The sequence below is a fragment of the Aquarana catesbeiana genome, linkage group LG01, assembly GCF_042186555.1.
Source record: "Aquarana catesbeiana isolate 2022-GZ linkage group LG01, ASM4218655v1, whole genome shotgun sequence".
Classification (NCBI taxonomy): domain Eukaryota; kingdom Metazoa; phylum Chordata; class Amphibia; order Anura; family Ranidae; genus Aquarana; species Aquarana catesbeiana.
Window position 1 is genome coordinate 189,297,095 of NC_133324.1, and position 26,933 is coordinate 189,324,027.

Genomic DNA, 26,933 nt, shown 5'->3' on the forward strand with positions numbered 1-26,933 from the left:
AAGATGATTGGGTATCTCTACTACCCTTAGCAGAATTTGCGTACAATAATGCCAAACATTCTGCTACCGGTCAATCTCCTTTTTTCGCCAATTACGGCTTTCACCTAACCTTTCTACCTGATTTCCTTTCAGAGTCTTCGGTTCCAGCAGTACAAAGTACAGTGGAGTTCCTCAGTCACAACAGCCGGTTGTTGCAGGAAACAGTGTCCAAGGCTCAGGCAGATGGTAAGAGAATCTTCGACCGGAAAAGAAGGGGGGAGCTGAACTTACAAATTGGAGACCAGGTATGGCTTTCTACCGTTATTATCAAATTAGCATGTCCTTCTAAGAAGTTGGCACCTAGATTCATGGGACCCTTTCCAGTTAGAAGGAAAATCAATGAAGTATCTTATGAACTGACTTTACCTGATTCATTTAAAATTCATCCGGTATTCCATGTATCTCTGCTCAAACCTGTTGTACCTGATCCCTTTCCTGCTAGAGGGACAAGACCTCCTGAACCTGTTGTAATTAATGGCAGCGAGGAATTTGAAGTTGAGGCTATCCTTGATTGTAGAAGAAGGCAAGGGCAAAACCAATTCTTAATCAAGTGGAAAGGCTATGGCCCAGAAAGTAACTCGTGGGAACCGGACAGTAATGTGCATGCTAGGCGTTTAGTATGTGCCTATTTTTCCACTCACCCTGAGAAAAAGAGGTTGTTGGGCATCCGGAGGCTGCCCCTTGGGGGGGGGCAATGTCAGGGATCTACCAGCACCAGACCGGGGCGCTTGCATGCGCCTATGCGCTGGCGCGCCCCTGTTCAGACACGGCAGCAAGCTGCTGCTGTTGCTGTGCATCAGCGCGGTGCTCGGGCGCGCGCGGGCGCGTGCGCACGTTCGCGCGTGCGCGCGCACGGGCGCGCGCGCGTTCGCGTTAGCGCCGGTTTGGCGCCATTTAGCACATAAAAGTTCTCCTGTTCCATGGGAACATCGCTGCTTCGTCTCAGCTCTGTGATTCTGCTTGAACCTGTATCTGATTGTCTGCTACCTGATTTGACCTGGCTTGTTTGACCATCCGACCTGCTCCAATCCCGACCTGGCTTGCCTGACCATCCTGCTGTCTGTACCTGCTACCGTTGCCGACCTCTGCCTGCTCACCGACTCTGCCTTGCCTGCTGTGATTACCTGTGCCAGTTACCTGCCGACCCGGACTGTCTGACTCTGCTTGTGCCTGCCGCTCTACTTGCTGTTGCACCTTCAGCTTCAGCTCCTGTGATCCCTCACCTCCAGTGTGTCAAGTCTGCTGCTGTTCCAGTCTCCACTCACCTGCAGTCCTGCCATCCCAGGAGGGATCTCTGCCTCTTCATCAGAGCCTATACTCTAACAGGCACTCCTACCCCACTGCGCTCAGGAGACCACTGTCCCCACTCCAGTGGCTCCTGAACCAGCTTGTATGAGAGGTCTTCTCCTACAGTCAGGCTCTCCTACCAGGTACCTAACATCTACCACCGGCATTCAGCTGCTGCAGGAGGAAAATACAGGTGATTAACACCTCCTTTAGCCCAGTGCAGGAGCCAAATGCCGGAACAAGTTGCCTGACATGGGTGTGCTAGCACAGGCACCAGTCACACCTGCCCTGCATCTCTTCCGGGGTCTAAAATGCTGCAATCCCATCTTTTTATGTCAGTCTGCATTTATCTCCCCAGCAACTGCCTATATATGTATAAGCACTCACTGCAGAGCTGTCAGGGCTGGGCTCAGCCCTTCCTTCTCAGAGCATGCCACTCAGCTGTCGGGTAATTGCCAGCTCCAATCTTTTCCACAGTAACTCACCTGATGATGATATCCTGTTCTTCAGTCCTGCTGGTTACTTATGCTGTTCAGTTCAGTTCCTCTCTGCCTTCGCCTTGGTCAACACATCCAGAGACTCTCTCCTGTGTACCTGTTGAAGACTTGCTTGGCTGACATCCCTTCTAGTTCCTGATCCTGCTTGCTGTTCTACTACGCTGATTCTCCGGTTTCCTGATTTCCTGGCCTGTCCTGAAGTATGCTGATCTCTGGCTCATTGACGTCTCATTAACTCTGGCTATGATTTGACTACGTTGCTCTGTTTACCTTTTATTATTATTATTATTATTATTATTAATAAACAAGTGTGATTTTAACTGCACTTCTGTCTCGGTCTGATTCATGGCTTCTGGCAGTAGGCAAAAGCCCTGAATTCAGAAGATGCAGTCAATCCACTTGTTGGTAATATTTTTTCCAGGTTGGATGAGCGGGATCACTGTATGGATCAGTTTGCCTTAGCGTTATAGATGCTCCTGAATCGCACGGCTCACCTGGAATCTCCCACTGTTGCTGCTCCGGTACAACCTGTGTTGCAAGCCGTCCCTGCTGCTGCTCCAGTCTCTGTTTCCCATTGCCAGAGGCAAAGTAAATTTTGTGATATCTTTGTTTTTTTGAGAGAGGCTTGGCCTAGGCAAACCGTCTATGGAAACGCAAAAACTCGTTGTCCTGAGTTACCCAGAGTTTGTGGCTTCCTTTAAAATGGTATTTGATGTTCCTGCACACTCTGCTTCTACTGCTAAGTGCCTCATGTCCATCAAACAGAGTACTGTTGACGATTACACCATTGAATTCTGTACTCTGGCAGCAGAAGTTGCGTGGAATAATGAGGCCCTCATGGCTGCTTTTTCTCATGGTCTTTTGGATAACATCAAAGATGAGATAGCAGCCCAAGATATACCCACTGAGCTGGAGAAGTTAATCACGTTTGCCATCCTCAATGACTCCAAACTCAGAGAAAGACTCTCTTTTAAGGAGCGCTTGTGGAAGCCTCCTGTACATTTGTCTCCAAGCTTTGCGGTCTCACCCTTGCCTCCCTCACCTCCCATTCCTCCTGGTACCAAGTCGGTCAGTGAAGATAAACTCATGCACTTGGGCTTTACACGTCTCTCTGCAGATGAGAGAACCTTTAGGAAGAGGGAGAGATTGTGCCTTTATTGTGGCCAGGCAGGTCACTTTTTAAAGTCTTGTCCTACCCATCCAGGGAATGCCCGAACCTTGAAGTCCTGTAGCGCAAAGACCTTAGGTGGTGTTGTTTCGTCCCCAGTTATCCAGATAAGCCTCTGGTCCAGGTTATCCTTTCTTGGTCTGAGTCGTCCATCGAGATACAGGCTCTAATTGACTCTGGGGATGCAAGCTTGTTTCTGCCTTTGTATCTAAGCACTCGATTCCACTGCAGCTTCGTGCCACTCCACTTGCCATTGAGGCTCTTGACGAGAGACCTTTACAGCCTGTCCATGTGATTCAAGAGACTGTTCCATTGTCCATGGGGCTCTTCACCATGAGATAATCCAATTCCTAGTTATTTCCTCACCTAAGTTTCCGCTGGTTATTGGTTATCCTTGGTTACAGAGGCACAACCCTTCTTTTGATTGGCTTCGTGCTGAGGTTCTCTCCTGGTCACCACAAAGCAGCAAGACATAGTTCCAGAATGTGGCTAAGGTCCTATGCACCTCTTCACTCTCCTCCCTGCACGGAGGAGTACCACGATTTTAGCGATGTCTTTGATAAAGGTCAAGCTGGTAGTTTGCCTCCACATCGGTCATATGATTGCACAATTGACCTTCAACCTGGTGCCATACCCCCTCATGGCCGGGTTTACCCTTTGTCGGTCTCGGAGGATAGGGCCATGGAGGAGTATGTTGCAGACACACCTTCTCAAGGATTCATCCGCAAGTCCTCGTCTCCTGCTGGTGCTGGTTTCTTCTTTGTGAAGAAGCAGAGTGGAGAACTGAGACCTTGTATTAATTATAGGGGTCTCAATCGTTTCATGGTTAAGAATGCTTATCCAATTCCGTTGATTATGGAGTTATTTGACCACCTCAAGGGAGCAGCGGCTTTCACAAAGCTGGTTTTGAGAGGAGCATACAATCTTGTGAGGATCAAGGAGAGCGACGAATGGAAAACTGTGTTTAATACCAGAACAGGCCATAATGAGTACCTTGTAATGCCATTTGGCCTTTGCAACGCCCTGGGAGTTTTCCAGGAATTTATCAATGATGTCCTCCGAGATTTGTTGCAGCTATGTGTGGTGGTTTATCCAGGGCCGGCGCTAGCAATAGGTGGGTCAGGTGGCTGCCTAGGGCGCCAGGGTGGGGGGGGCGGCAAAATCCGGATCCCCAGCCACTTGCTGGAGATTTGGATTTTTTAAATACCTACAGGGCCGGCCGGCGTCACCATCCATAAGGCAGCATAGGCGTCTAATTGTGCCAGACTAGTGGGGTGGTAAAATGCGCCTGTGAAGACATCCCCGCGATCTGTGCAAAAACATTTCGCCCTCTCCACCCCCATTCTGTCAGCCTGCTTTCTCAGGGACCACTCTGTCCCCAGCCTGCAATGCCGCCCTAGCAGCGGCAGTGATCAGAGGAGGGGACAGAGCTGGCTGGCCCGAAAGTGCTTCATTAACATAGAACAGGCTGAGATGGAAGCCCTGCATGTAAGCCTGCCTGGGCTTGCCACAATTTCCCCTTCCTCCTCCTCCTCCTCCTGGATTGTCAGAGTTCTGTTGTGGGAGGACAGGCAGCAGCGCCGCTCTCCTCGAGGTGAGTCCACCATTGCCGCTGGCTCAGGTAGTGAAAAACAGGCAGCATGCTCAGCTAATTTAAAAAAGATGTGTAGGGGGGCTACAGAGAGGAACTGATGTGTAGGGGGGAGAACAGATGTGCAGGGGAATACAGCAAGCAACTGATGTGCAAGAGGGGGGGCAGATGTGCAGGGGGGGTACAGAGAGGAACTGATGTCTAGGGGGGGAACAGATGTGCAGGGGGATACAGAAAGGAACTGATGTGCAAGGGGGGAACTGATGTGCAGGGGGTACAGAGAGGAAGTGATGTGCAGGGGGGCCGATGTGCAGGGGGTACAAAGAAGAACTGATGTACAGGGGGGGAACAGATGTGCAGGGGAAAACAGAAAGGAACTGAAGTGCAAGGGGGGGGGTACAGAGAGGAACTGATGTGCAAGGGGGAAGCAGATGTGTAGGGGGGTACAGAGAGGAACCTATGTGCAGGGGGAGAACAGATGTGCAGGGGGGGTTACAGAGAGGAACTGATGTGCAGGGGAGGAAACAGATGTGCTGGGGGATACAGAAAGGAACTGATGTGCAAGGGGGGAACAGATGTGCAGGGGGGTACAGAGAAGATGTGATGTGCAGGGGGAGGGAACAGATGTGCAGAGGGTACAGAGAAGAACTGATGTGCAGGGGGGGTACAGAGAGGAACTGATGTGTGCAGGGGGGTACATAAAGGAACTGATGTGCAGGGGGGACAGAGAAGAACTGATTTGTGTGTGAGGGGGGTTGGGGGATACCGTGGAGAACAGAGGTGGGGGGGATACAGTGGAGAACAGAGGTGCGGGAGGAGATATAGTGGGGAACTGAGGTGCGGGGGGGGAATACAGTGGGGAACAGAGGTGTGGGGGGGTGCAGAGGGGAACAGGCATTCAGGGTGGTACAATGACGAAAAGGTGTGCAGGGGACTACAGTGATGAAGCAATTGTGGTGATCTGAGGTGTGAAAATACAGGAATTGTGGTGATCTGAGGTGTTGAGGTTCAAGTTCACCTTTGTAAAAAAATAATAAATGCAGATCTTTTTGCAGGTAAAAAATGTGCATTTATTATTATTTTTACTAGGAGACTGTAAAGCATTGTCAGTGTATCTGTCTGCTTGTACGGACAGGCAGTTACACAGTTAGCCTGTCCATATACCACCCTAGCCTGTCTATATACCTGCGGACCATGGCTGGCGTGGGGAAGCAAGCCAGTGCGACCAATATTTGTCTTTAGACTGAGTCCAGAGGCACAGGTGTGAGCCTGTTGACCACGGCTGAAGAAATAGGTGGAGAAGTGCTGCAAAAATTTCCACCTCCGCCACCTCCATTGTATACATGGACAGGACAAAGGGGGTAGAGTCAGGGGTGGAGCCAATTGGGGGGACAAAATAAGGTGTCAAAAATCCTTGCACCAGCCCTGGGTTTATCTCAACGATATCCTCATTTGTTCCAAGTCCCTAGAGAGCCACCACACAGATGTCTGTTATGTGCTTCAGAAGCTGAGAGAGAACAATCTCTATTGTGAACTGGAGAAGTGGAAAAGTGCAAATTCCATCGTGAACAGGTTAAATTCCTGGGTTATGTAATTTCCACTGTCGGTTTTTCGATGGACCCAGAGAACTTTCAGCAGACCTACAGTGGCCCCCGACCCATGGGTATACGTCCTCTGCAACTTTTTTTGGCTTTGCCAATTATTATCGAAAGTTTATTCGTAACTTCTCGTCTCTGGTCAAGCCCCTGACTAATATGACCAGAAAGGACGGTAACCCACAGAGTTGGTCTCCGGATTCCATTAAGGCCTTTGAGAGTCTCAAGGCTGCCTTTGTTTCTGCTCCTGTGTTGGCACATCCTGATCCTACGTTACCCTTGAGGTTGATGATTCTGAGACTGGAGTTGGCACCCTTCTGTCTCAACTTCCTACCTCTGACAGCACTATGCATCCTTGTGGCTACTTTTCCAAGAAATTGTCACCTGCGAAATGCAATTACGAGATTGGGGACATAGAGTTGTTAGCAATCATTTTAGCTCTTAGAGAATAGAGGCATCTCCTCGAAGGTACCACTGTGCCGGTTCTCGTTCTTACCGACCATAAGAATCTCACATTCTTGTCTGAGCCTATACGCCTCTCTCCCAGAAGGGCGCGATAGGCTCTTTTCTTGTCAAGTTTCAATTACATTGTCTCATTCTTACCCGGTATTAAGAATGTAAGGGCTGACACTTTGTCGCTACAATTTTCCTCCACTTCCAAGATGGAATCGGTTCCTATTCCTGTGATTCCTCCTTATCATATTCTGGCTATGGTTCACACCACTCTCACACTTCTCCTTTGGGTGACAAATTTCTTGCTGCTCGGGACCATGCTCCTCCTGAGAAACCTTGAGACCGATGCATTGTCCCTGAGAGTCTTCGTACTGCCGTGCTCCAGACTTACCATTCCCCCCCCCAAATACAAGTTCTCTTTCCTTCCAAATCACCCACTAGCACATGTCCTCCTACCCCCCTCCTCTAATCATAGAGATGCCATAGAGGGGGCCATTGTGGCAACTGGGACCCTGGGCACCCAACAAATTATGCAAGGCAATTGTCGCCAGTGCCCACGCTAGCATGTCCCTGCCAGAAAGCTACTGACACATCCAGTGCCCTACTGACACCAACCTCTGCCCTACTGACTGACACTGTCCACTGCCCTATTGATGCCAACCTCTGCCCTACTGACACTGTTCACTGCGCTGTTGACACCAACCTTTGCCCTATTGACACCGTCCTCTGCCCTACTGACACCAACCTCTACCTTACCGACACTGTCCACTGGCCTACTGAAACCTCTGCCCTACTGACACATCCACTGCCCACTGACACCAACCTCTGCCCTAGACCATGCACATATTTTGCAAGATGGCATACAGTATGGTAAATATAATAGGTAGTCTTGCGAGCAACTAGAATACAATCTGTGTAATACATGCAAGCAGCAAGTAACACACTCCCGATATAAATGTGCAAATAAAACTCAAAACAAATAATGCTGCGCTGGTGTTAATAAATGTATCCAACCACTTAGTGTCTCAATTCTCCTGTGCCAATATGAGTGCCATCATCATAACATGTGAACAAACAATAATATAATACATTCATGTATATTTCTAATTATAATAATATAAATCCCTTGCTTAAGTGCAATTAAATAGTTAATGAATAATGTCAGAAAAAAGTTTTATCTTGTTGAGCCTTCACAAATCCTCAAAAATCTGTGCTTTGTATCAATTCACCTCAGTGCTCCCCCATAAGAAATGCACTCACAGAGTGTGACCTCACACTTAAGTTTGGTCAAATAAAGCTTTTTAGTCAATCCTGACTAACAGATCATGCTTTCCTCCTCGTTGCTTCATTGATGTGCCTCCATTATAACTCGATATATGTGAGAGAGAAAGAGCTCCAAATAGTGCTTATATCATTTTAAACAATATTCAATTTATTAAAAAATGTGCATAGAACTCACATTTAAAAGTTCTCCAGTGCACCAACTGTATACAGCGTATGTCATATACTGTAAATCCACAATGCTACAGCTACTTCGTGCCTATCCATGAGAGATGCAAAAGCATCATGCCAATCAAATCTGCCCCTCCCCTACGCGATACATCACAGGGTCTCATGACTCATGGGGGGGGGGGGGGGTGCCAAACAGATTCTTTGCCACGGGTGAAAGAATGTCTAGCTTCGCCACTGGTCCAGACATTGTAGGCTGGAATGTAAGACCGTTGGTGTCAGATAAGCAGGGGTCAATGTGCAGGCAGTGTGGTAAGAAGACGATGGGCAAAATCTTGGTCAAAAGTCTACTCAGAGTTTGGGAATGATGAGAGGCAGCAAACATAGGCAATCTAAAATCACCTTAGGTGGAAGCCGGGTCAATAACAAGGTCAGTATGAATATCAGCATTAGGAAGACCAGAGCAAAGACTGAAAGTCCATTCAGGAAAATTCCAGTGCAGAGCTGGGGTTTAAATCGCCAACTTGGTGCTAGTGTACATAGCCACATACATGGGCATACTGTAAAGTAAGCATATGCAACATCACATTTGTACTTAGGTGTCTATGTTCGCAAACAAGAGCACACTTATGCACACATGCATTAGCCTGACAGCTGGCACAATGTTCCTGACATTATGGCAGATTCCTGTTTATTGAAATATACTGGATGTTGTAAGTTTGTGTTCCCCAAACTTTCATTATTTATGTACTGCTCTCTCAGAGCCTTAGGAATTTCTGAGTAACCCCTGTGATCCTGCTTCTATTATAATTTCCCAGCACATTATAAGTACCACTTATCTACATTAAGACAGCTGAATGTTTCAGCTGCATCTCCCTCCTATTCCATTAGGGCTCAGGTGCAGGTCCCTTTCTTTACTGTGCTGAACCACAGATGGCTAATATGCTACAATATCAGCCTGCATCTTAGTGAACAGGTGTCTCAAAAATGGCTTTAACCTCAAATGAATACAACTATTTTGTTGTCTGGTTTAAACCATCTTACTGCCTCTTGTGTTTGGCAGATAGGGATGGGATTTATGTTTGGGTCGAACATAAGTTCGACTCGAACAATGGCTGTTCACCCGTTCGCCGAATAGCGAACAATTTGGGGTGTTCACGGCAAATTCGAAAGCTGCGGAACACCCTTTAAAAGTCTATGGGAGAAATCAAAAGTGCTAATTTTAAGGTTAATATGCAAGTTATTGTCATAAAAAGTGTTTGGGGACCTGGATCCTGCCCCAGGGGACATGTATCAATGCAAAAAAAAGTTTTAAAAATGGCCGTTTTTTCAGGAGCAGTGATTTTAATAATGCTTAAAGTGAAACAAAAAAGGTGTAATATTCCTTTAAATTCCATACCTGGGGGGTGTCTATAGTATGCCTGTAAAGTGGAGCATGTTTCCCGTGTTTAGAATAGTCTGACAGCAAAATGACATCTCTAAAGGAAAAAAAGTCATTTAAAACTACTCGCGGCTCTAATGAATTGTTGGTCTGGCAATACACATAAAAGTTCATTGATAAAAATGGCATGGGATTTCCCCACAGGGGAACCCCGAACCAAAATTAAAAAAAAAAATGCGTGGGATCCCCCCAAATTCCATACCAGGCCCTGGAAGAGGAAGAAGCGGGGGAACAACAAGATGGAGGAAGAAAACCGAATGAAGACCAGAAGAAGATGGAAGAAGAAGTGGGGAAAGAAGAAGACATTAATAAAGGAATTGTCAAAAACCGTCTCTTGTCTTTTTTAACATATTTGACACTTTTTTTGTGAAATGGTAGGGGTACATTTGTACCCCATTACCATTTCACACAGGGGGGATGGGATCTGGGGGTCCCCTTGTTAAAGGGGGCTTCCAGGTTCCGATAAGCCCCCCGCCCGCATACCCCCACAACCACCGGGTAAGGGTTGTGGGGATGAGGCCCTTGTCCCCATCAACATGGGGACATCCTCCCCATGTTGAGGGCATGTGGCCTGGTATGGTTCAGGAGGGGGGGGCACTCTCTCGTCCCCCCTCTTTTCCTGCAGCCTGCCAGGTTGCGTGCTCGGATAAGGGTCTGGTATGGATTTTTAGAGGGACCCCCACGCCATTTTTTTTCAATTTTGGCGCGGGGTTCCCCTTAAAATTGATACCAGACCTGAAGGGTCTGGTATGGATTTTGAGGGGGACCCCCATGCCATTTTTTTTATTTTGGCGCGGGGTTCCCCTTAATATCCATACCAGACCTGAAGGGCCTGGTATGGAATTTGGGGGGACCCCCGTGCATTTTTTTTATTTTGGTTTGGGGTTCCCCTTAATATTCATATCAGACCCAAAGGGCCTGGTTATGCACTGTGGGGGAATCCCAGGCCATTTTTTTCAATGACTTTTATGAGTATTGCAGAGACCCGACAATTCATTATAGCAGCCAGCAATACCGCTAGTAATTTTAAATTAATTTTTTTTCCTTTAGAAATGTCATTTTGCTCTCGGACTGTTGTAAACATGGGAAACATGTGCCACTTTACAGGCATACTATAGACACCCACCAGGTACGAAATTTTCTTCTGGTCTTCAATCGGTTTTCTTCCTCCATCTTGTTCTTTCCCAAGAAATTCCAAAGGCTCTGAGAGAGCAGTACATAAATAATGAAAGTTTGGGGAACACAAACTTACAACATCCAGTATATTTCAATAAACCGGAATCTGCCATAATGTCAGGAACATTGTGCCAGCTGTCAGGCTAATGCATGTGTGCATAAGTGTGCACTTGTTTGCGAACATAGACACCTGAGTACAAATGTGATGTTGCATATGCTTACTTTACAGTATGTGCATGTGTGTGGCTATGTACACTGGCACCAAGTTGGCGATTTAAACCACAGCTCTGCACTGGAATTTTCCTGAATGGACTTTCAGTCTTTGCTCTGGTCTTCCTAATGCTGATATTCATACTGACCTTGTTATTGACCCGGCTTCCACCTAAGGTGATTTTAGATTGCCTATGTTTGCTGCCTCTCATCGTTACCAAACTCTGCATAGACTTTTGACCAAGATTTTGCCCATCGTCTTCTTACCACACTGCCTGCACATTGACCCCTGCTTATCTGACACCAACAGTCTTACATTCCAGCCTACAATGTCTGGATCAGTGGCGAAGCTAGACATTCTTTCACCCGTGGCAAAGAATCTATTTGGCACCCCCCCAATGAGTCAGGAGACCCTGTGATGTAACGCGTAGGGGAGGGGCAGATTTGATTGGCATGATGCTTTTGCATCTCTCATGTGAACACCGTTAAAGTCTATGGGACACGAACATGAATAATCAAAAGTGCTAATTTTAAGGGTTAGTATGCAAGTTATTGTCATAAAAAGTGTTTGGGGACCCGAGTCCTGCCCCAGGGGACATGTATCAATGCAAAAAAAAAGTTTTAAAAACAGACTTTTTTTTGGAGCAGTGATTTTAATAATGCTTAAAGTGAAACAATAAAAGTGAAATATTCCTTTAAATTTTGAAAAAAAGTCAATATGCATAACTATTCACCCCCCCTAAAGTCAATACTTTGTAGACCGACCTTTTGCTGCTATCACAGCTCCAAGTCGCTTTGGATAAGTCTCTATGAGCTTGCCACATCTTACCACTGGGATTTTTGCCCATTTCTCCTTGCAAAACTGCTCCAGCTCCTTCAAGTTGGATGGTTTGCGCTTGTGAACAGCAATCTTTAAGTCTGACCACAGATTTTTCTATTGGATTGAGGTCTGGGCTTTGACTAGGCCATTCCAACACATTTACAAATTTCCCCTTAAACCACTCAAGTGTTGCTTTAGCAGTGTGTTTGGGGTCATTGTCCTGCTGGAAGGTGAACCTCCGTCCTAGGCTCAAATCTCACATAGAGTGGTATAGGTTTTGCTCAAGAATATCCCTGTATTTAGTAAACCTTCATGAACTATATTTAATTTTGTGTATATCTGTAGACACTGTTACAGTATTATGCATTCATTTGTTTTCAATACTCTATTTTAGAATATAAATTCTTCTTGCTCATATATACCCCTGAAGAAGGAGACAATCTGTACTCTGAAACGCGTCGGGTGCAAGAATTATAGACTGTACTACATTTAAATGACGGTGACAATGTTGTAGATGTTTTAAGCAATCTGTATTTTTACATGTTTTTTTTTACATATTATATTTAATAAATATTTTTAAAACTTGAAATACATTTCCAAATATATTGTGCCTTTATAGTCCATCACACGGGGATTCTGTCTTTTCTCCTGTATTTAGCACCATCCATCTTTCCCTCAACCCTGACCAGTTTCCCAGTCCCGATTGCTGGAAAACATCCCCACAGCTGCCACCACCATGTTTCACTGTGGGGATGGTGTTCTTTGGGTGATGTGATGTGTTGGGTCTGCACCAGACATAGCGTTTTCTTTGATTGCCAAAAAGTTCAATTTTAGTCTAATCTTACCAGAGCACATGGTAATGGCAATGGCAAACTCAAAACGTGCCATTTTGTTTTTTGCTGAAAGTAATGGCTTTCTTCTGGCCACTCTGCCATAAAGCCCAACTCTATGGAGTGTACGGCTTATTGTCGTCCTATGTACAGATACTCCAGTCTCTGCTGTGGAACTCTGCAGCTCCTCCAGAGTTACCTTAGGTCTCTGTGCTGCGTCTCTGATTAATGCCCTCTTTGTCCGGTCTGTGAGTTTTGGTGTGTGGCCGTCTCTTGGCAGGTTTGCTGTTGTGCCATGTTCTTTCAATTTGGTTAGGATAGATTTGATGGTGCTAATAGGGATCATCAAATATTTGGATTTTTTTTTTCAACCTAACCCTGACTTTCTCAACAACATTGTCCCTTACTTGTTTGGAAAGTTCCTTGGTCTTCATGGCAGTGTTTGATTAGTAGTGCCTCTTGCTTAGGTGTTGCAGCCTCTGGGGCCTCTCAAAAAGGTGTGTATATGTAATGACAGATCATGTGACACTTAGATTGCACACAGGTGGACATCATTTCACTAATTATGTAACTTCTGAAGGTAATTGGTTGCACCAGAGCTTTTTATGGGCTTCATAACAAAGGGGGTGAATACATACGCACATGCCATTTATCAGTTTTTAATTTCTGAAAAATAGTTTTATGTATATATTTTTCTAATTTTACTTCACCAACTTAGACTATTGTGTTCTAATCCATCATATATAATTCAGATTAAAAAACATTGAACTAAAGGCTGTAATGTAACAAAATAGGTAAAAAGCCAAGGGGGGTGAATACTTTTGTAAGGCACTGTACTTCCAAAGAAATGGCTGTCAAACAGTGAAGGAAGCAAAAGCCTATCAATACTTCATATCACTGTGCTTGAAAATCCTATGGGGATAGAGATAGACCATGCACAATGTGGATGTTTACCTCCACTGGTATGTGTGCTACACTCAGGGAAACACTGCTTTAACAAAACAATAAATTACACACCATAGAACCATTTGGTTCCTGGCCTTTGTCAGCTCACCTCATCTAGGTGTAACCTGGACTGTAGCTGATAACTGCTGTGGAACGTCTTCCTTTGTTGTTTAAACTGAATATTGACTAATGCAGAAGTGCAGCGGCCATCTTTAAGAAGACCACTTTGCAATGCTCATCTATGGAGTTTCCCCAGTGCAGGTGTCAGCCGTCTTAGGTGGGTCTGGGTCAATCCTGAAAGGACAGTGATTGGCTGCTGCAAAAAAAACAAGGAGAGGAAGGTATGCAGGCTGCTGAGAGGAAAGGAGAGGTCTTAAGAGAGATGGGGTCAGAAAAAGAGATTGAACTGCTGGCTGAACAGAGAGACTAGACTGCTGGTTGAATAGACCCCTGCCATAGCTGACCACAATATAGTGAGACCTCAGAGAGATTGCTCATCGCACAGGACCTTGCTTCAGAGATGGAAACTTTCTCTCTGGGAAGGTTTTAGGTGTGATTTGAATGGTGAGATCAGACTGTACTACAGAGCACTCCCACCACTTATAAGGAAGGAAAAGAAGGACTGTCTATGCAGGACTGAAAGAGAAAAATCAAAGCAACTCCTTTTTCTATCTGAAGCCTTAAACTGATTCAGAGCAAGTTAATCTGTTCTCTGCTCGGAATTGCTCTGCTTTCTTCAAGGGCCCCAACATTCCTGGTCAAAGCTTTTTTTAATTTTTCATCATTCACTGGCCAGTGGGATAGAACAGGGACTGTTCTAGCTAGTTAGGACTGTCTTTATATACTGTTGCTAGATACAAGTAATTCAGGTCTGTTAATCACTGATAGTCAGAATGCTGCAGGTGTTTAACCACATCTCTCAGAGTAACATTATTGTCTTATTAAATATTTATATAGACTATACTCGCTCATCCTCTCTTCATTTAGGCTACGCTTGATCTAATAATTTTTTAAAAATATACAAAGGTGTGTCAGTAAGTGCTGCATGAGCGAAGTGTGGCATCTTCAGGTGTGCAAAGAAATCACAAGACAGTTTCGGCTCCTTTGGAAGTAGCGCCACAGAAGCATAAAACCAGTTTAAGTCTATTAGTTGTGCTATAGCCCTGGAGAGATGATCATTGAGATTTTCTCACTTGTTTGGGATGAACCCAAGCAAGGAGGGTAATGGGTGGATGCCATGCAGGGCTGGACTGGGACAAAAATTTGTCCCTGGACTTCATCATGACCGGCCCACTTTAATTTTGAGTGTCCCCAACAGCGTCCCCCTTACATCAGTGTGTCCTCAACAGCATCCCCCTTACATCAGTGTGTCCTCAACAGCGTCCCCCTTACATCAGTGTGTGCTCATCAGCAGCCCCCTTCACATCAGAGAGTCCTAATCAGCAGCCCCTTCACATCAGTGTGTCCCCATCAGTGTGTCCCCATCAGAGTGTCCCCATCAGCAGCCCCCTTCACATTAGAGTGTCCCCGTCAGTAGCCCCCTTCACATCAGAGTGTCCTCATCAGAAGCCCCCTTCACATCAGAGAGTCCCCATCAGCAGCCCCCTTCACATCAGAGTGTCCCCATCAGAAGCCCCTTTACATCAGAGTGTCCCCATCAGAAGCCCCCTTCACATCAGTGTGTCCCCATCAGAAGCCCCCTTCACATCAGAGTGTCCCCATCAGAAGCCCCCTTCACATCAGAGTGTCCTCATCAGAAGCCCCCTTCACAGCCGAGTGTCCCCTTCAGAAGCCCCTTTATATCAGAGTGTCCCCATCAGAAGCCCCCTTCACATCAGTGTGTCCCCATCAGAAGCCCCCTTCCCATCAGTGTGTCCACATCAGAGTCCCCACCAGCAGCCCCCTTCACATCATAGAGTCCCCATCAGAAGCTCCCTTCACATCAGTGTGTCCATGCTCTCCTCCCCCTCCCACATGTACCCACAGTTTTGAAGGCAGCTTCTCGTTCCTCTCTCCAGTCATGTGATAACAAGTGATAAGGGGAGAGAGGAAAGAAAGTCTGCCAGCTGTCTATCTCCCCCTGCAGGCTGGAGGGAGCAGAAAGCCTAATGCTCTCTCCAGCAAGTGACGGCAGCTGCTCCTCCTGACAGGAGTGAAATCGTGATCACTCACTGTCAGAGAGGAGCGGCTCCAGGACTGCACCTGACCAGGCCACTGAGCCATCGGCCCACCGGGAAACTCCCGGTAGTCCCGATGGCCAGTACATGTCTGATGCCATGGCGTGGTCCTAGACTGTTAAACTTCTGATAATAGTGGTGAGAATGTAATTAATCAGACAATAAATCTGTGGGTATGTGATGAGGAACGCCTAGTACAGAATATTGCTGGCACTTGATGCTTCTAACTCAGCTACCCATACCTGCACACCAGTCTCTATAGATGCATATTGTGAATCACACTACACAAACTACCCGAGACCTGAAAAAGGGGAATTTCACATCTACCAAAACATAATGGCTGTATACTACTCTCCTAACCAATACAAACTTTTTAAAAAATCAGCTATCAGCCATCTGTCATATGACCTTTTGTATTAAGAACTCCTCACCAAACCAAACTCCCATAGATAAAATACATTTAAGGCATTGTCTAAAGTAGGAGTAAACCAAGATTATGAATAAGCGATAATGTGCAATAGATGCCAACCTTGCTCTTGTTCCCCCAATACCAGTGATTCTGCCTGTTGGAATTTTATCATATCAATGAAGCTTATCTGTTGGAGTGTGGCCGTCCGGGATCTCTATTGTTTACTGTGCAGTTTGCAAGCTGGGTGAGCACCCTCTCGGCGGGTTTGTGGGGTGTGGATAGCGTGGAGTGACCTGGAGCAGCAGTTCTTTGGTGTTGTCTAAAGTAGGGGTGTCAGACCCAATGCCATAGTGGGCGGCAGCAGCATTATGGTTGCCCTTAAAGGGCCAGTTGTATCTTTAGGATACAAACCATATCTTTCTTTTTGAGCAGTCTCCAAAAAATTTTCTTGTGGATGATACCAGCAGTGTGCGACCCTCCTTTTCAACTGGCATTGAATTGTAAAAGAAGAGGAGCGGAGTGGGACTTTAAATGAGGCACGCAGTCAATGTAAATAGTTAACCACTTAAGGACCGCCTCACGCCGATGTACATCGGCAAGGCGGCACGGGCAGGCAGAATCACGTACATACACGTGATCTGCCTCCCGCGGGTGGGGGGTCGCCCCGGTGCCCGAGGAGGTCCTCTTTTGTCCCCCGACGATCGGAGGTGAGGGGGAGACCATCCATTCGTGGCCCCCCCCTCGCGATCGCCGCCAGCCAATCAGATCATTTCCTTTGCTGCTGTAAGCTAAACAGCAGCAAAGGAAATGATGTCATCTCTCCTCGGCTCTGTATTTTCTGTTCCGGCGCCGAGGAGAGAAGACTGCACTGTGAGTGAAAACACACACACACAGTAGAACATGCCAGGCACACAAAACACCCCCCTTTACCCCCCGATCCCCCCCGATCCCCCCGATCACCCCCCAATCACCCCTCCCCCCCCCCCCCCGTCACACTGACACCAAGCAGTTTTTTTTTTTTTCTGATTACTGCATGGTGTCAGTTTGTGACAGTTAGAAGTGGTAGGGCAGTTAGTATTACCCCCCTTTAGATCTAGGGTACCCCCCTAACCCCCCCTAATAAGTTTTTTACCCCTTGATCACCCCCCCGTCACCAGTGTCGCTAAGCGATCATTTTTCTGATCGCTGTATTAGTGTCACTGGTGACGCTAGTTAGGGAGGTAAATATTTAGGTTCGCCGTCAGCGTTTTATAGCAACAGGGACCCCCATACACTATCTAATAAATGTTTTAACCCCTTGATTGCCCCCTAGTTAACCCTTTCACCAATGATCACCGTATAAGTGTTACGGGTGACGCTGGTTAGTTCGTTTATTTTTTATAGTGTCAGGGCACCCGCCGTTTATTACCGAATAAAGGTTTAGCCCCCTGATCGCCCGGCGGTGATATGCGTCACCCCAGGCAGCGTCAGATTAGCGCCAGTACTGCTAACACCCACGCATGCAGCATACGCCTCCCTTAGTGGTATAGTATCTGTACGGATCAATATCTGATCCGATCAGATCTATACTAGCGTCCCCAGCAGCTTAGGGTTCCCAAAAACGCAGTGTTAGCGGGATCAGCCCAGATACCTGCTAGCACCTGTGTTTTGCCCCTCCGCCCGGCCCAGCCTAGCCCACCCAAGTGCAGTATCGATCGATCACTGTCACTTACAAAGCACTAAACGCATAACTGCAGCGTTCGCAGAGTCAGGCCTGATCCCTGCGATCGCTAACAGTTTTTTTGGTAGCATTTTGGTGAACTGGCAAGCACCAGCCCCAGGCAGCGTCAGGTTAGCGCCAGTACTGCTGACACCCACGCACGCACCGTACACCTCCCTTAGTGGTATAGTATCTGAACGGATCAATATCTGATCCGATCAGATCTATACTAGCATCCCCAGCAGTTTAGGGTTCCCAAAAACGCAGTGTTAGCGGGATCAGCCCAGATACCTGCTAGCACCTGCGTTTTTCCCCCTCCGCCCGGCCTAGCCCAGCCCAGCCCACCCAATTGCAGTATCGATCGATCACTGTCACTTACAAAACACTAAACGCATAACTGCAGCATTCGCAGAGTCAGGCCTGATCCCTGCGATCGCTAACAGTTTTTTTTGGTAGCGTTTTGGTGAACTGGCAAGCACCAGCGGCCTAGTACACCCTGGTCGTAGTCAAACCAGCACTGCAGTAACACTTGGTGACGTGGCGAGTCCCATAAGTGCAGTTCAAGCTGGTGAGGTGGCAAGCGCAAGTAGTGTCCCGCTGCCACCAAGAAGACAAACACAGGCCCGTCGTGGCCATAGTGCCCTTCCTACTGCATTCGCCAATCCTAATTGGGAACCCACCACTTCTGCAGCGCCCGTACTTCTCCCATTCACATCCCCAACCAAATGCAGTCGGCTGCATGAGAGGCATTTTCTTTATGTCCTCCCGAGTACCCCTACCCAACGAACCCCCCAAAAAAAGATGTTGTGTCTGCAGCAAGCGCGGTTATAGGCGTGACACCCGCTAGTATTGTCCCTCCTATCCTGAAAATCCTGGTCTTTGCATTGGTGAATGTTTTGAACACTACCATGCACTAGTTGAGTATTAGCGTAGGGTACAGCATTGCACAGACTAGGCACACTTTCACAGGGTCTCCCAAGATGCCATCGCATTTTGAGAGACCCGAACCTGGAACCGGTTACAGATATAAAATTTAGTTACAAAAAAAGTGTAAAAAAAAAATATATATATATATATATATATATATATATATATAAAATAAAAAAAAATAGTTGTCGTTTTATTGTTCTCTCTCTATTCTCTCTCTATTGTTCTGCTCTTTTTACTGTATTCTATTCTGCAATGTTTTATTGTTATTATGTTTCATCATGTTTGCTTTTCAGGTATGCAATTTTTTATACTTTACCGTTTACTGAGTTTTATTGATAAGCGTCGGTCTGGCATCAAATGTAAACAGCAATTGTACCATGCATGTGAGGTGTCACCGCGAACGTCAGATCGAGGGCAGTAATTTTAGCAGTAGACCTCCTCTGTAAATCTAAAGTGGTAACCTGTAAAGGCTTTTAAAGGCTTTTAAAAATGTATTTAGTTTGTCGCCACTGCACGTTTGTGTGCAATTTTAAAGCATGTCATGTTTGGTATCCATGTACTCGGCCTAAGATCATCTTTTTTATTTCATCAAACATTTGGGCAATATAGTGTGTTTTAGTGCATTAAAATTTAAAAAAGTGTGTTTTTTTCCCAAAAAATAGGTTTGAAAAATCGCTGCGCAAATACTGTGTGAAAAAAAAAAAAAAAACACCAACCATTTTAATCTGTAGGGCATTTGCTTTAAAAAAATATATAATGTTTGGGGGTTCAAAGTAATTTTCTTGCAAAAAAAAATAATTTTTTCATGTAAACAAAAAGTGTCAGAAAGGGCTTTGTCTTCAAGTGGTTAGAAGAGTGGGTGATGTGTGACATAAGCTTCTAAATGTTGTGCATAAAATGCCAGGACAGTTCAAAACCCCCCAAATGACCCCATTTTGGAAAGTAGACACCCCAAGCTATTTGCTGAGAGTCATGTCGAGTCCATGGAATATTTTATATTGTGACACAAGTTGCGGGAAAGAGACAAATTTCTTTTTTTTGCACAAAGTTGTCACTAAATGATATATTGCTCAAACATGCCATGGGAATATGTGAAATTACACCCCAAAATACATTCTGTTGCTTCTCCTGAGTATGGGGATACCACATGTGTGAGACTTTTTGGGAGCCTAGCCGCGTACGGGACCCCGAAAACCAAGCACTGCCTTCAGGCTTTCTAAGGGCGTAAATTTATGATTTCACTCCTCACTGCCTATCACAGTTTCGGAGGCCATGGAATGCCCAGGTGGCACAAAACCCCCCCAAATGACCCCATTTTGGAAAGTAGACACCCCAAGCTATTTGCTGAGAGGTATAGTGAGTATTTTGCAGACCTCACTTTTTGTCACAAAGTTTTGAAAATTAAAAAAAGAAAAAAAAAAAGTTTTTTCTTGTCTTTCTTCATTTTCAAAAACAAATGAGAGCTGCAAAATACTCATCATGCCTCTCAACAAATAGCTTGGGGTGTCTACTTTCCAAAATGGGGTAATTTGGGGGGGGGTTTGTGCCACCTGGGCATTCCATGGCCTCCGAAACTGTGATAGGCAGTGAAGAGTGAAATCAAAAATTTACACCCTTAGAAATCCTGAAGGCGGTGATTGGTTTTCGGGCCCCGTACGCAGCTAGGCTCCCAAAAAGTCCCACACATGTGGTATCCCCATACTCAGGAGAAGCAGCTAAATGTATTTTGGGGTGCAATTCCACATATGCCCATGGCCTGTGTGAGCAATATATCATTTAGTGACAACTTTGTGCAAAAAAAAAAAAAAAAAATTTGTCACTTTCCCGCAACTTGTGTCAAAATATAAAATATTCCATGGACTCAACATGCCTCTCAGCTGAAGTGGTTAATGATTGGCATTTTTATGTGTCAGATTTGAATAATACATAATATAAAATGCTCATTATTATCACAATATTTAATCTATATACATACATAAAAAGCATGAATGGCACATATCCATAAGGAAGGATTGTGGGTAAAACACCTCTTGACTTCTCATTAGTATTAGGAATAAATACCAAAATATACAAAAAAAAACATATAATAATTACACAGGGTACATGATTCTAATAGGATATAGTAAATAATACATGATCAATTTAAACATGATAGGTACAAAAGCTCAAAGCGTTTCATAGAATTTTATCCACTCTTCAGGAGCAAGCATGTGTACATCTGTAATAAAATATAAAAATCCTTAGATAGTTGTCTTTTGAAAAAGGCCAAAAGGGGGGAAAAAATCCACCATTGGATATAAAGTACTCACAGAATCGCTGTGTATAGGGAGCACAACACAAATGGCTGGAAACCCCCTGTAAAAAGGGGCATCTTTTCTGGGAACTGTGTTTGCGAGAACCCTATGTATGGCCCAAGGTGACATCCAAGGATGCAGAATTCCCAGCAGGACAGTTTCCAGGTAGTGACCATGAATGTGTCCTATGGTTGTCTTGAGGGACTGCCAAATAATAATTAAATACGTGTATTAACATATAAAGCAAAACCCTGTCAGTTAAGGTACAGAAAAATAAATGTAACCAAGATGGTGTAAGTAAATTCCAAACCAGAGTGGGGAATAGGAAAAAATGACAGTAAAGACTAAAAAACCACCCACTTAGACTATGTGAACGGGAACCCATATCAATGTGCAATATTGGGCTGTAATTGGTGAAATACCTGATGCTGGAACCTGGGGAATCGTGATGAAGGGTAGTGGTCTGGAAACGCCTGCAGGACAGATCTGCCACCCCGATGGAGCACAGCAAGGGTACACAGGGCTCACACCCCCAAACGCCACACTGAGCGTGTTTAAGAAGGGGGGAGGTGCTGACTTCCAAGCGGCCACGTCGCCCGGCGTTTGGCACCAAACCCCCTCACACATTTTATAGATGGAAAACACTGTCGGCGCGGCAACGCTCATTAAGCGACGCAGAGCGTCAAGCGCAACTAACGTGACGTCGATGCACAATGCAGAGGCATCCCCTGCCCCAAAAAGGGAAGGAGGAAGGGGGAGACCTGGCGGAGTGCATCACAGCTCCTGGAAAAATGTGAGTCAAAGGCTCATGGATCCAGACAATGCGGCGCTAACAACACAGAACATGAGAAGACTGTAAATCTAAATATAATATAGGGATATATATTTTATTACAGATGTACACATGCTTGCTCCTGAAGAGTGGATAAAATTTAATGAAACGCGTCAAGCTTTTGTACCTATCATGTTTAAACTGATCATGTGTTTTTTACTATCTCCTATTAGAATCATGTACCCTGTGTAAGTAATATATGAATTTTTTTGTATATTTTGGTATTTATTCCTAATACTAATGGGAAGTCAAGAGGTGTTATACCCATAATCCTTCCTGATGGATATGTGTCATTCATGCTTTTTATGTATGTATATAGATGAAATATTGTGATAACAATCAGCATTATATATTATGCATTATTATTCAAATCCGACCCATAAAAATGCCAATCATTAACTATTCATATTGACTGCATGCCTCATTTAAAGTCCCACTCTGCTCTTCTTCTTTTTCTCATACAAATAGGGACGGAGGCATGATTAGGTCCCTGCCTCATTCAAAGTCCCAAAAATCTCCTTTTGGCATTGAATTGTAGTAATTATAAGCAGATGACCACAACACCCCTCCATCAGAAGTCAAGAGCCCTCCACCCTCCCTTACCTCACAGTGCACCCCCCCTTACCTTACAGTGCACCCTCCTTGTGCTGCTGCCGGGAAGAAACTGGGGGCAGTGCTGGAAAGCATAAAGTGCAGGGTCTGGAAGAGAGCTGGAGTCTGTTGAATGCTGAACCATGGGATGAGTGGGTGCCACAGCTGCACAGAGAAGCACGGGATCTGTAGGAGAAGTTCTGTCCTCCTCTCTGCTTCCTACTGCTTAGACGGGGGAAACAGAGACTAGTCCCTCCATGCAGGATTTTGTCCTCCTCTATGCTGCCGACTGCTGAGACAAGGGGGGTGCCACAGCTGCAGCGGTACTAGGGCCATATGAAATTACCTGGATGGCTGATTCGGCTCGTGGGCCTTATGTTTGAAACATGTGGTCTAAAGTGATACATTTTACCTTCTTGATGCAACTAAAAAAAAGTTATGTAAGTGGAGAAAGGCCACGATGGCAAATGTCAGTGTGTAAGGTAAATCAGATTCCCAGCACCAGAAAATGAGTGTGCATACAAATTAGCATGTGTACTTGGTGCCCTGTGGCCTTTTTAAACTGGCCTGTCACCATGAGCAGTTGCTGAATGGTCTTCAGCTTTCACCTGTATTACCGTGACCTGATCCATTAACCCTGCTTACCTGTGTATGACCCGGCTTTCTCCTCGACTTTGCCTTTGCTCCTGCATTACCTTGTTCACCTGATCTCTCTGACCTCGGCCTGTTTATTTGATTCGTCTTTGTCTGCTGATTCTGTACTGTGACCTTGACCTGCTTCCTGGACTTGCTCTGCCTGCTATAACAGAAAAACTATTGTAGGGTGTACACTTTCACGGAAAGGCATTGATTTCCAGCAGAAAGAATGAACCTGCATCTCTCTCTGTGCTGTCTCGGAACACTGACCCGCGGATGTCCAGTCTTCACAACATGGAACTCTGTAGCAAAATGACCCATTTGATGACAACAAAAACACCTAAAGTGACTGAATCTACCATTCCCAACCACTTGTTTCCACCTCTTAAGCAATGCTGGTGTGGGAATCCCATATATTTCCTCTCTAGGGACCCCAACCTTAAGTAAATCAGTCCACATGTGGCTTCTGGAGAACATAGGCCTTGCCTTCCTTTTATCCGACTCAACTTGGCCATCACTATTTGAGCTGATCAGATTGTCAGCTTCCCGCTTATAGGAAGTAACAGTGTCCTATGTTTGCTTACAGGCTTAGGGCTTTTGTCCTTTGTTAGGGCATCATTAAACTTGTTTATGAGGGCTGCACACCTCTTATTCAAATTTTCAGCTCCGCCTGCCGTGAACACACTTTGAAGCTACTGCAGGTTTAACTTTGAGTGCCCTACATTCTAAATCCTTTGCCTTGCTTGCAGTGTCTTCCAAGCAATTGGTTGCTTCTGCAAGCTGCTCCTTCAGTAAGTCTATTTCTAATTCTGCCTTTTCCCTCTTTTCAGATTCAATATGTAGAGCATGCAGGAAGTGCAAACCAAATACAGCAACTGCCCACATCTCTCCCTTACTAAACCCAAAATGTTTGAGACTAAAATCTGAGGAAAGATCAGAGACTCCATCCCCCAAGTTCTGTTCAAAGGAAAAGCATATCTAGCCAGCTCCTTTGCAACAGACATCCACTGACTATCTCTGGCCCAGGTAGGAAGGGCACATGCCTTCTCCTCTGGACACCAGAAACCTCCGCTGCCTTACTCCTCCTAAACAGTGTACACCACATTTTTCCACAACACAAGCTAAAAAACCACACCACAGAAAACAGAACTTTAGCGCAAATCTCGGACGAGCCCCCAAATGTTTTGCTTCTGTCTTTTAAAGGTTCTTGCGGTAGAAGCCAAGGCAACTTAGACCTCTGTAGTGTATAAATGCTTTACTAAACAGAAAAACTGCACATACAACTGCACAAAATGAAATTCATAGTTACAAAATATGCCTACAACATGCACAAGCCAATGATCCTTTCTAGCAAAATAAGCATATGCAATATGTATGCAATAAGTAAACTAAACGGTTACTCGACTTAGAGATGAAATCAAGATGTAATGTCCTTCATTGTTCTTTTCTCAAAGTCCATGTCAGGTCACCTGGGGCTAGGTGACAGATGCACACCGTTGGAATCGGGGTACACCGCAAGGTAGTAGATCCTACGGCTAACTGCTGTGGATGGGAGTCAGGGTGGTAAGGAAGGCAAGGCCGCTGGAACACCAACACGGATCCCACCAGGGTTAGAGCGTAAGATTCCCTAGGGTGCAGAGTAGGTGTTCACCAGAGCCTCTAGCGGTGAGGATGGACTGGGCTGCAACTGGCTCCAGGTTGTGACCCCCAGGGTCCCCTAGCTCACGCCCACAGTAGGCAACAGGAGGATAGGGATAGTAAGGGAATAAGCCAAGGTTGGAGCCACAAGCAGACAAGGACAACAGAGACACGCCAAAGGTTCAGGGTCACAGGCAAACAGGAATAGTCGGGGATACACCAAAAGGTCAGGGTCATGAGCAGACAGGAATAGTTGAGAACACGCCAAGGTCGGTAACAGAAAACAAACGTAGAGTACACGGAAGCAGGAAACAGGAAGCCAAACACACAAAGGTTGATCAGCAGGGCTGGCCTGCAGTGCACAGGTTAATAAAGAGTTCTCTGATAGGAGCTGGGGTGGAGCCATGCTAAAGGAGAGATTATAAACGAAGTCTGGTGAGAGTCGGCTGGTCTCTAGAGATGAACACTTGGTGATAGGTAAGCTGACAGACAAACTCTATTGCATAACCATGACAATCCAACTCAAAACTTCTGTTTCTTCCAAAGCCTCCAGCACATGTCCTTGTCCTTTGTGTCCCAAAGCAACTCTGTCCTTTTGTCTGACCACATGCTTCTTTCAAAACCTAAGATCCACCCCATACTTCCTGTACATCATATCCTGTAACCTGACTTAAACTAGTCATTGACCCTCCCTCCTAGATTGTAACCTCTAACGAGTAGGGCCCTCTGATTCCTCCTGTATTGAATTGTATTGTAATTGTACTGTCTGCCCTAATGTTATAAAACGCTACGCAAACTGTCGGCACCATATAAATCCTGTATAAAAATAATAATAATGGTCCAACTGGTTCATTTACATATCAATGGGGAGAGCCTTGGCTTTTAATAGCACATTGTCTTACAATCTAACTCCATATTAGTGCTTAAAAATTACTACAAATAGCCATGGCTTCCTATATAAACAAGATGAGCCTCTGTCATCCTTTGTCTATGTCTATTCAATCGATTTTAATTAGCAGAACAATATGCAAAAGAGAGTTACTCTTTTATTCCCTATAAATATTTTTTACTGTTTTACTAAACCTTCATATAACAAGAAAGAAATATACAGTATATCATACAAATATGAAGAAAATAACTGATTTCTAATTGAATCTGAGATTTACACCAAAGACATTAGTGTCCAAATTATAACAGAATTACTTTACGGTGTTTTAGAATCTATTCAGCACAGAAGCTAAATCAGCCTATAATAATGTAGCCCTACATCTGTTTGGAGGTTTTCCCATCAACAAAACACAAAACCTATCTATGGGTTCGTTTAGGAGTCCTAACAAGTTTTTAGCTAAACAGAAACAAGTTAGATCATTTGCTGTTTTGTTGCTTTGCACTTAAAATGCCATGAGCATCAATATCTGTTTATGGTTTTAGTATTCTTTGTACCAGAGTTAAAAATCATTAATATTTTAAAAAATTTGCAAATTCTGCCACTTCAGTTGAACTTAATCTCCCATAATGCTTAGTTAGTGTGCCTGGGACACAGTACAATACATTTACTTGAAGTTAAAGTTAACTAGGCATTTTTTTTTTTCATTCAACACTTGTGGTTTTGTGACATTCAACTCCTGGAAAGAAACATAAAGATATTTAAAGAGAACCTCTGAGAATAGAAGTACGGAATCTTTTATTTCTGATATATTTTAAAGGATCAGATTCTGGGGCTGTTATCCAGATCCTATACCAAATTAGGTTGATTTAATAAAGACAAATACACTTTTCACTTTGCAAGTGAAGTTGCACCCTTCAGGGAAATTTTTCCCAGAGTGAATGTGGTGAAACCTCACTCGATCATATGCAAGAAAATTAAAAAAAAACACAGCATTTTCTGTTTGCACATAATTGGATGATGGAAGTCAGCAGAGTTTAATCTCATTCACTAAGCTCTGGGAAAAAGTTACAGATTGCAACTGGATTTGCAAAGTGAACAGTGCATTTGCCTTTAGTAAATCAACCCATATGAGTCAATGACCTGAATCAAGTATATAAAAATTCTAGTTTAGACTTTTTAGACATCACTGGGGCATGCCTGCCCCACTTACTAGGTAGTTAAGTAGGAACCAGGTGATAACTGTAGAAGCAACTGTAGAAGCTGCATACTTAAATATAGGTCAGAAAATCATAGACATCTGACATCAGAGTTCTATGACATTCTCTATATAGGACAAG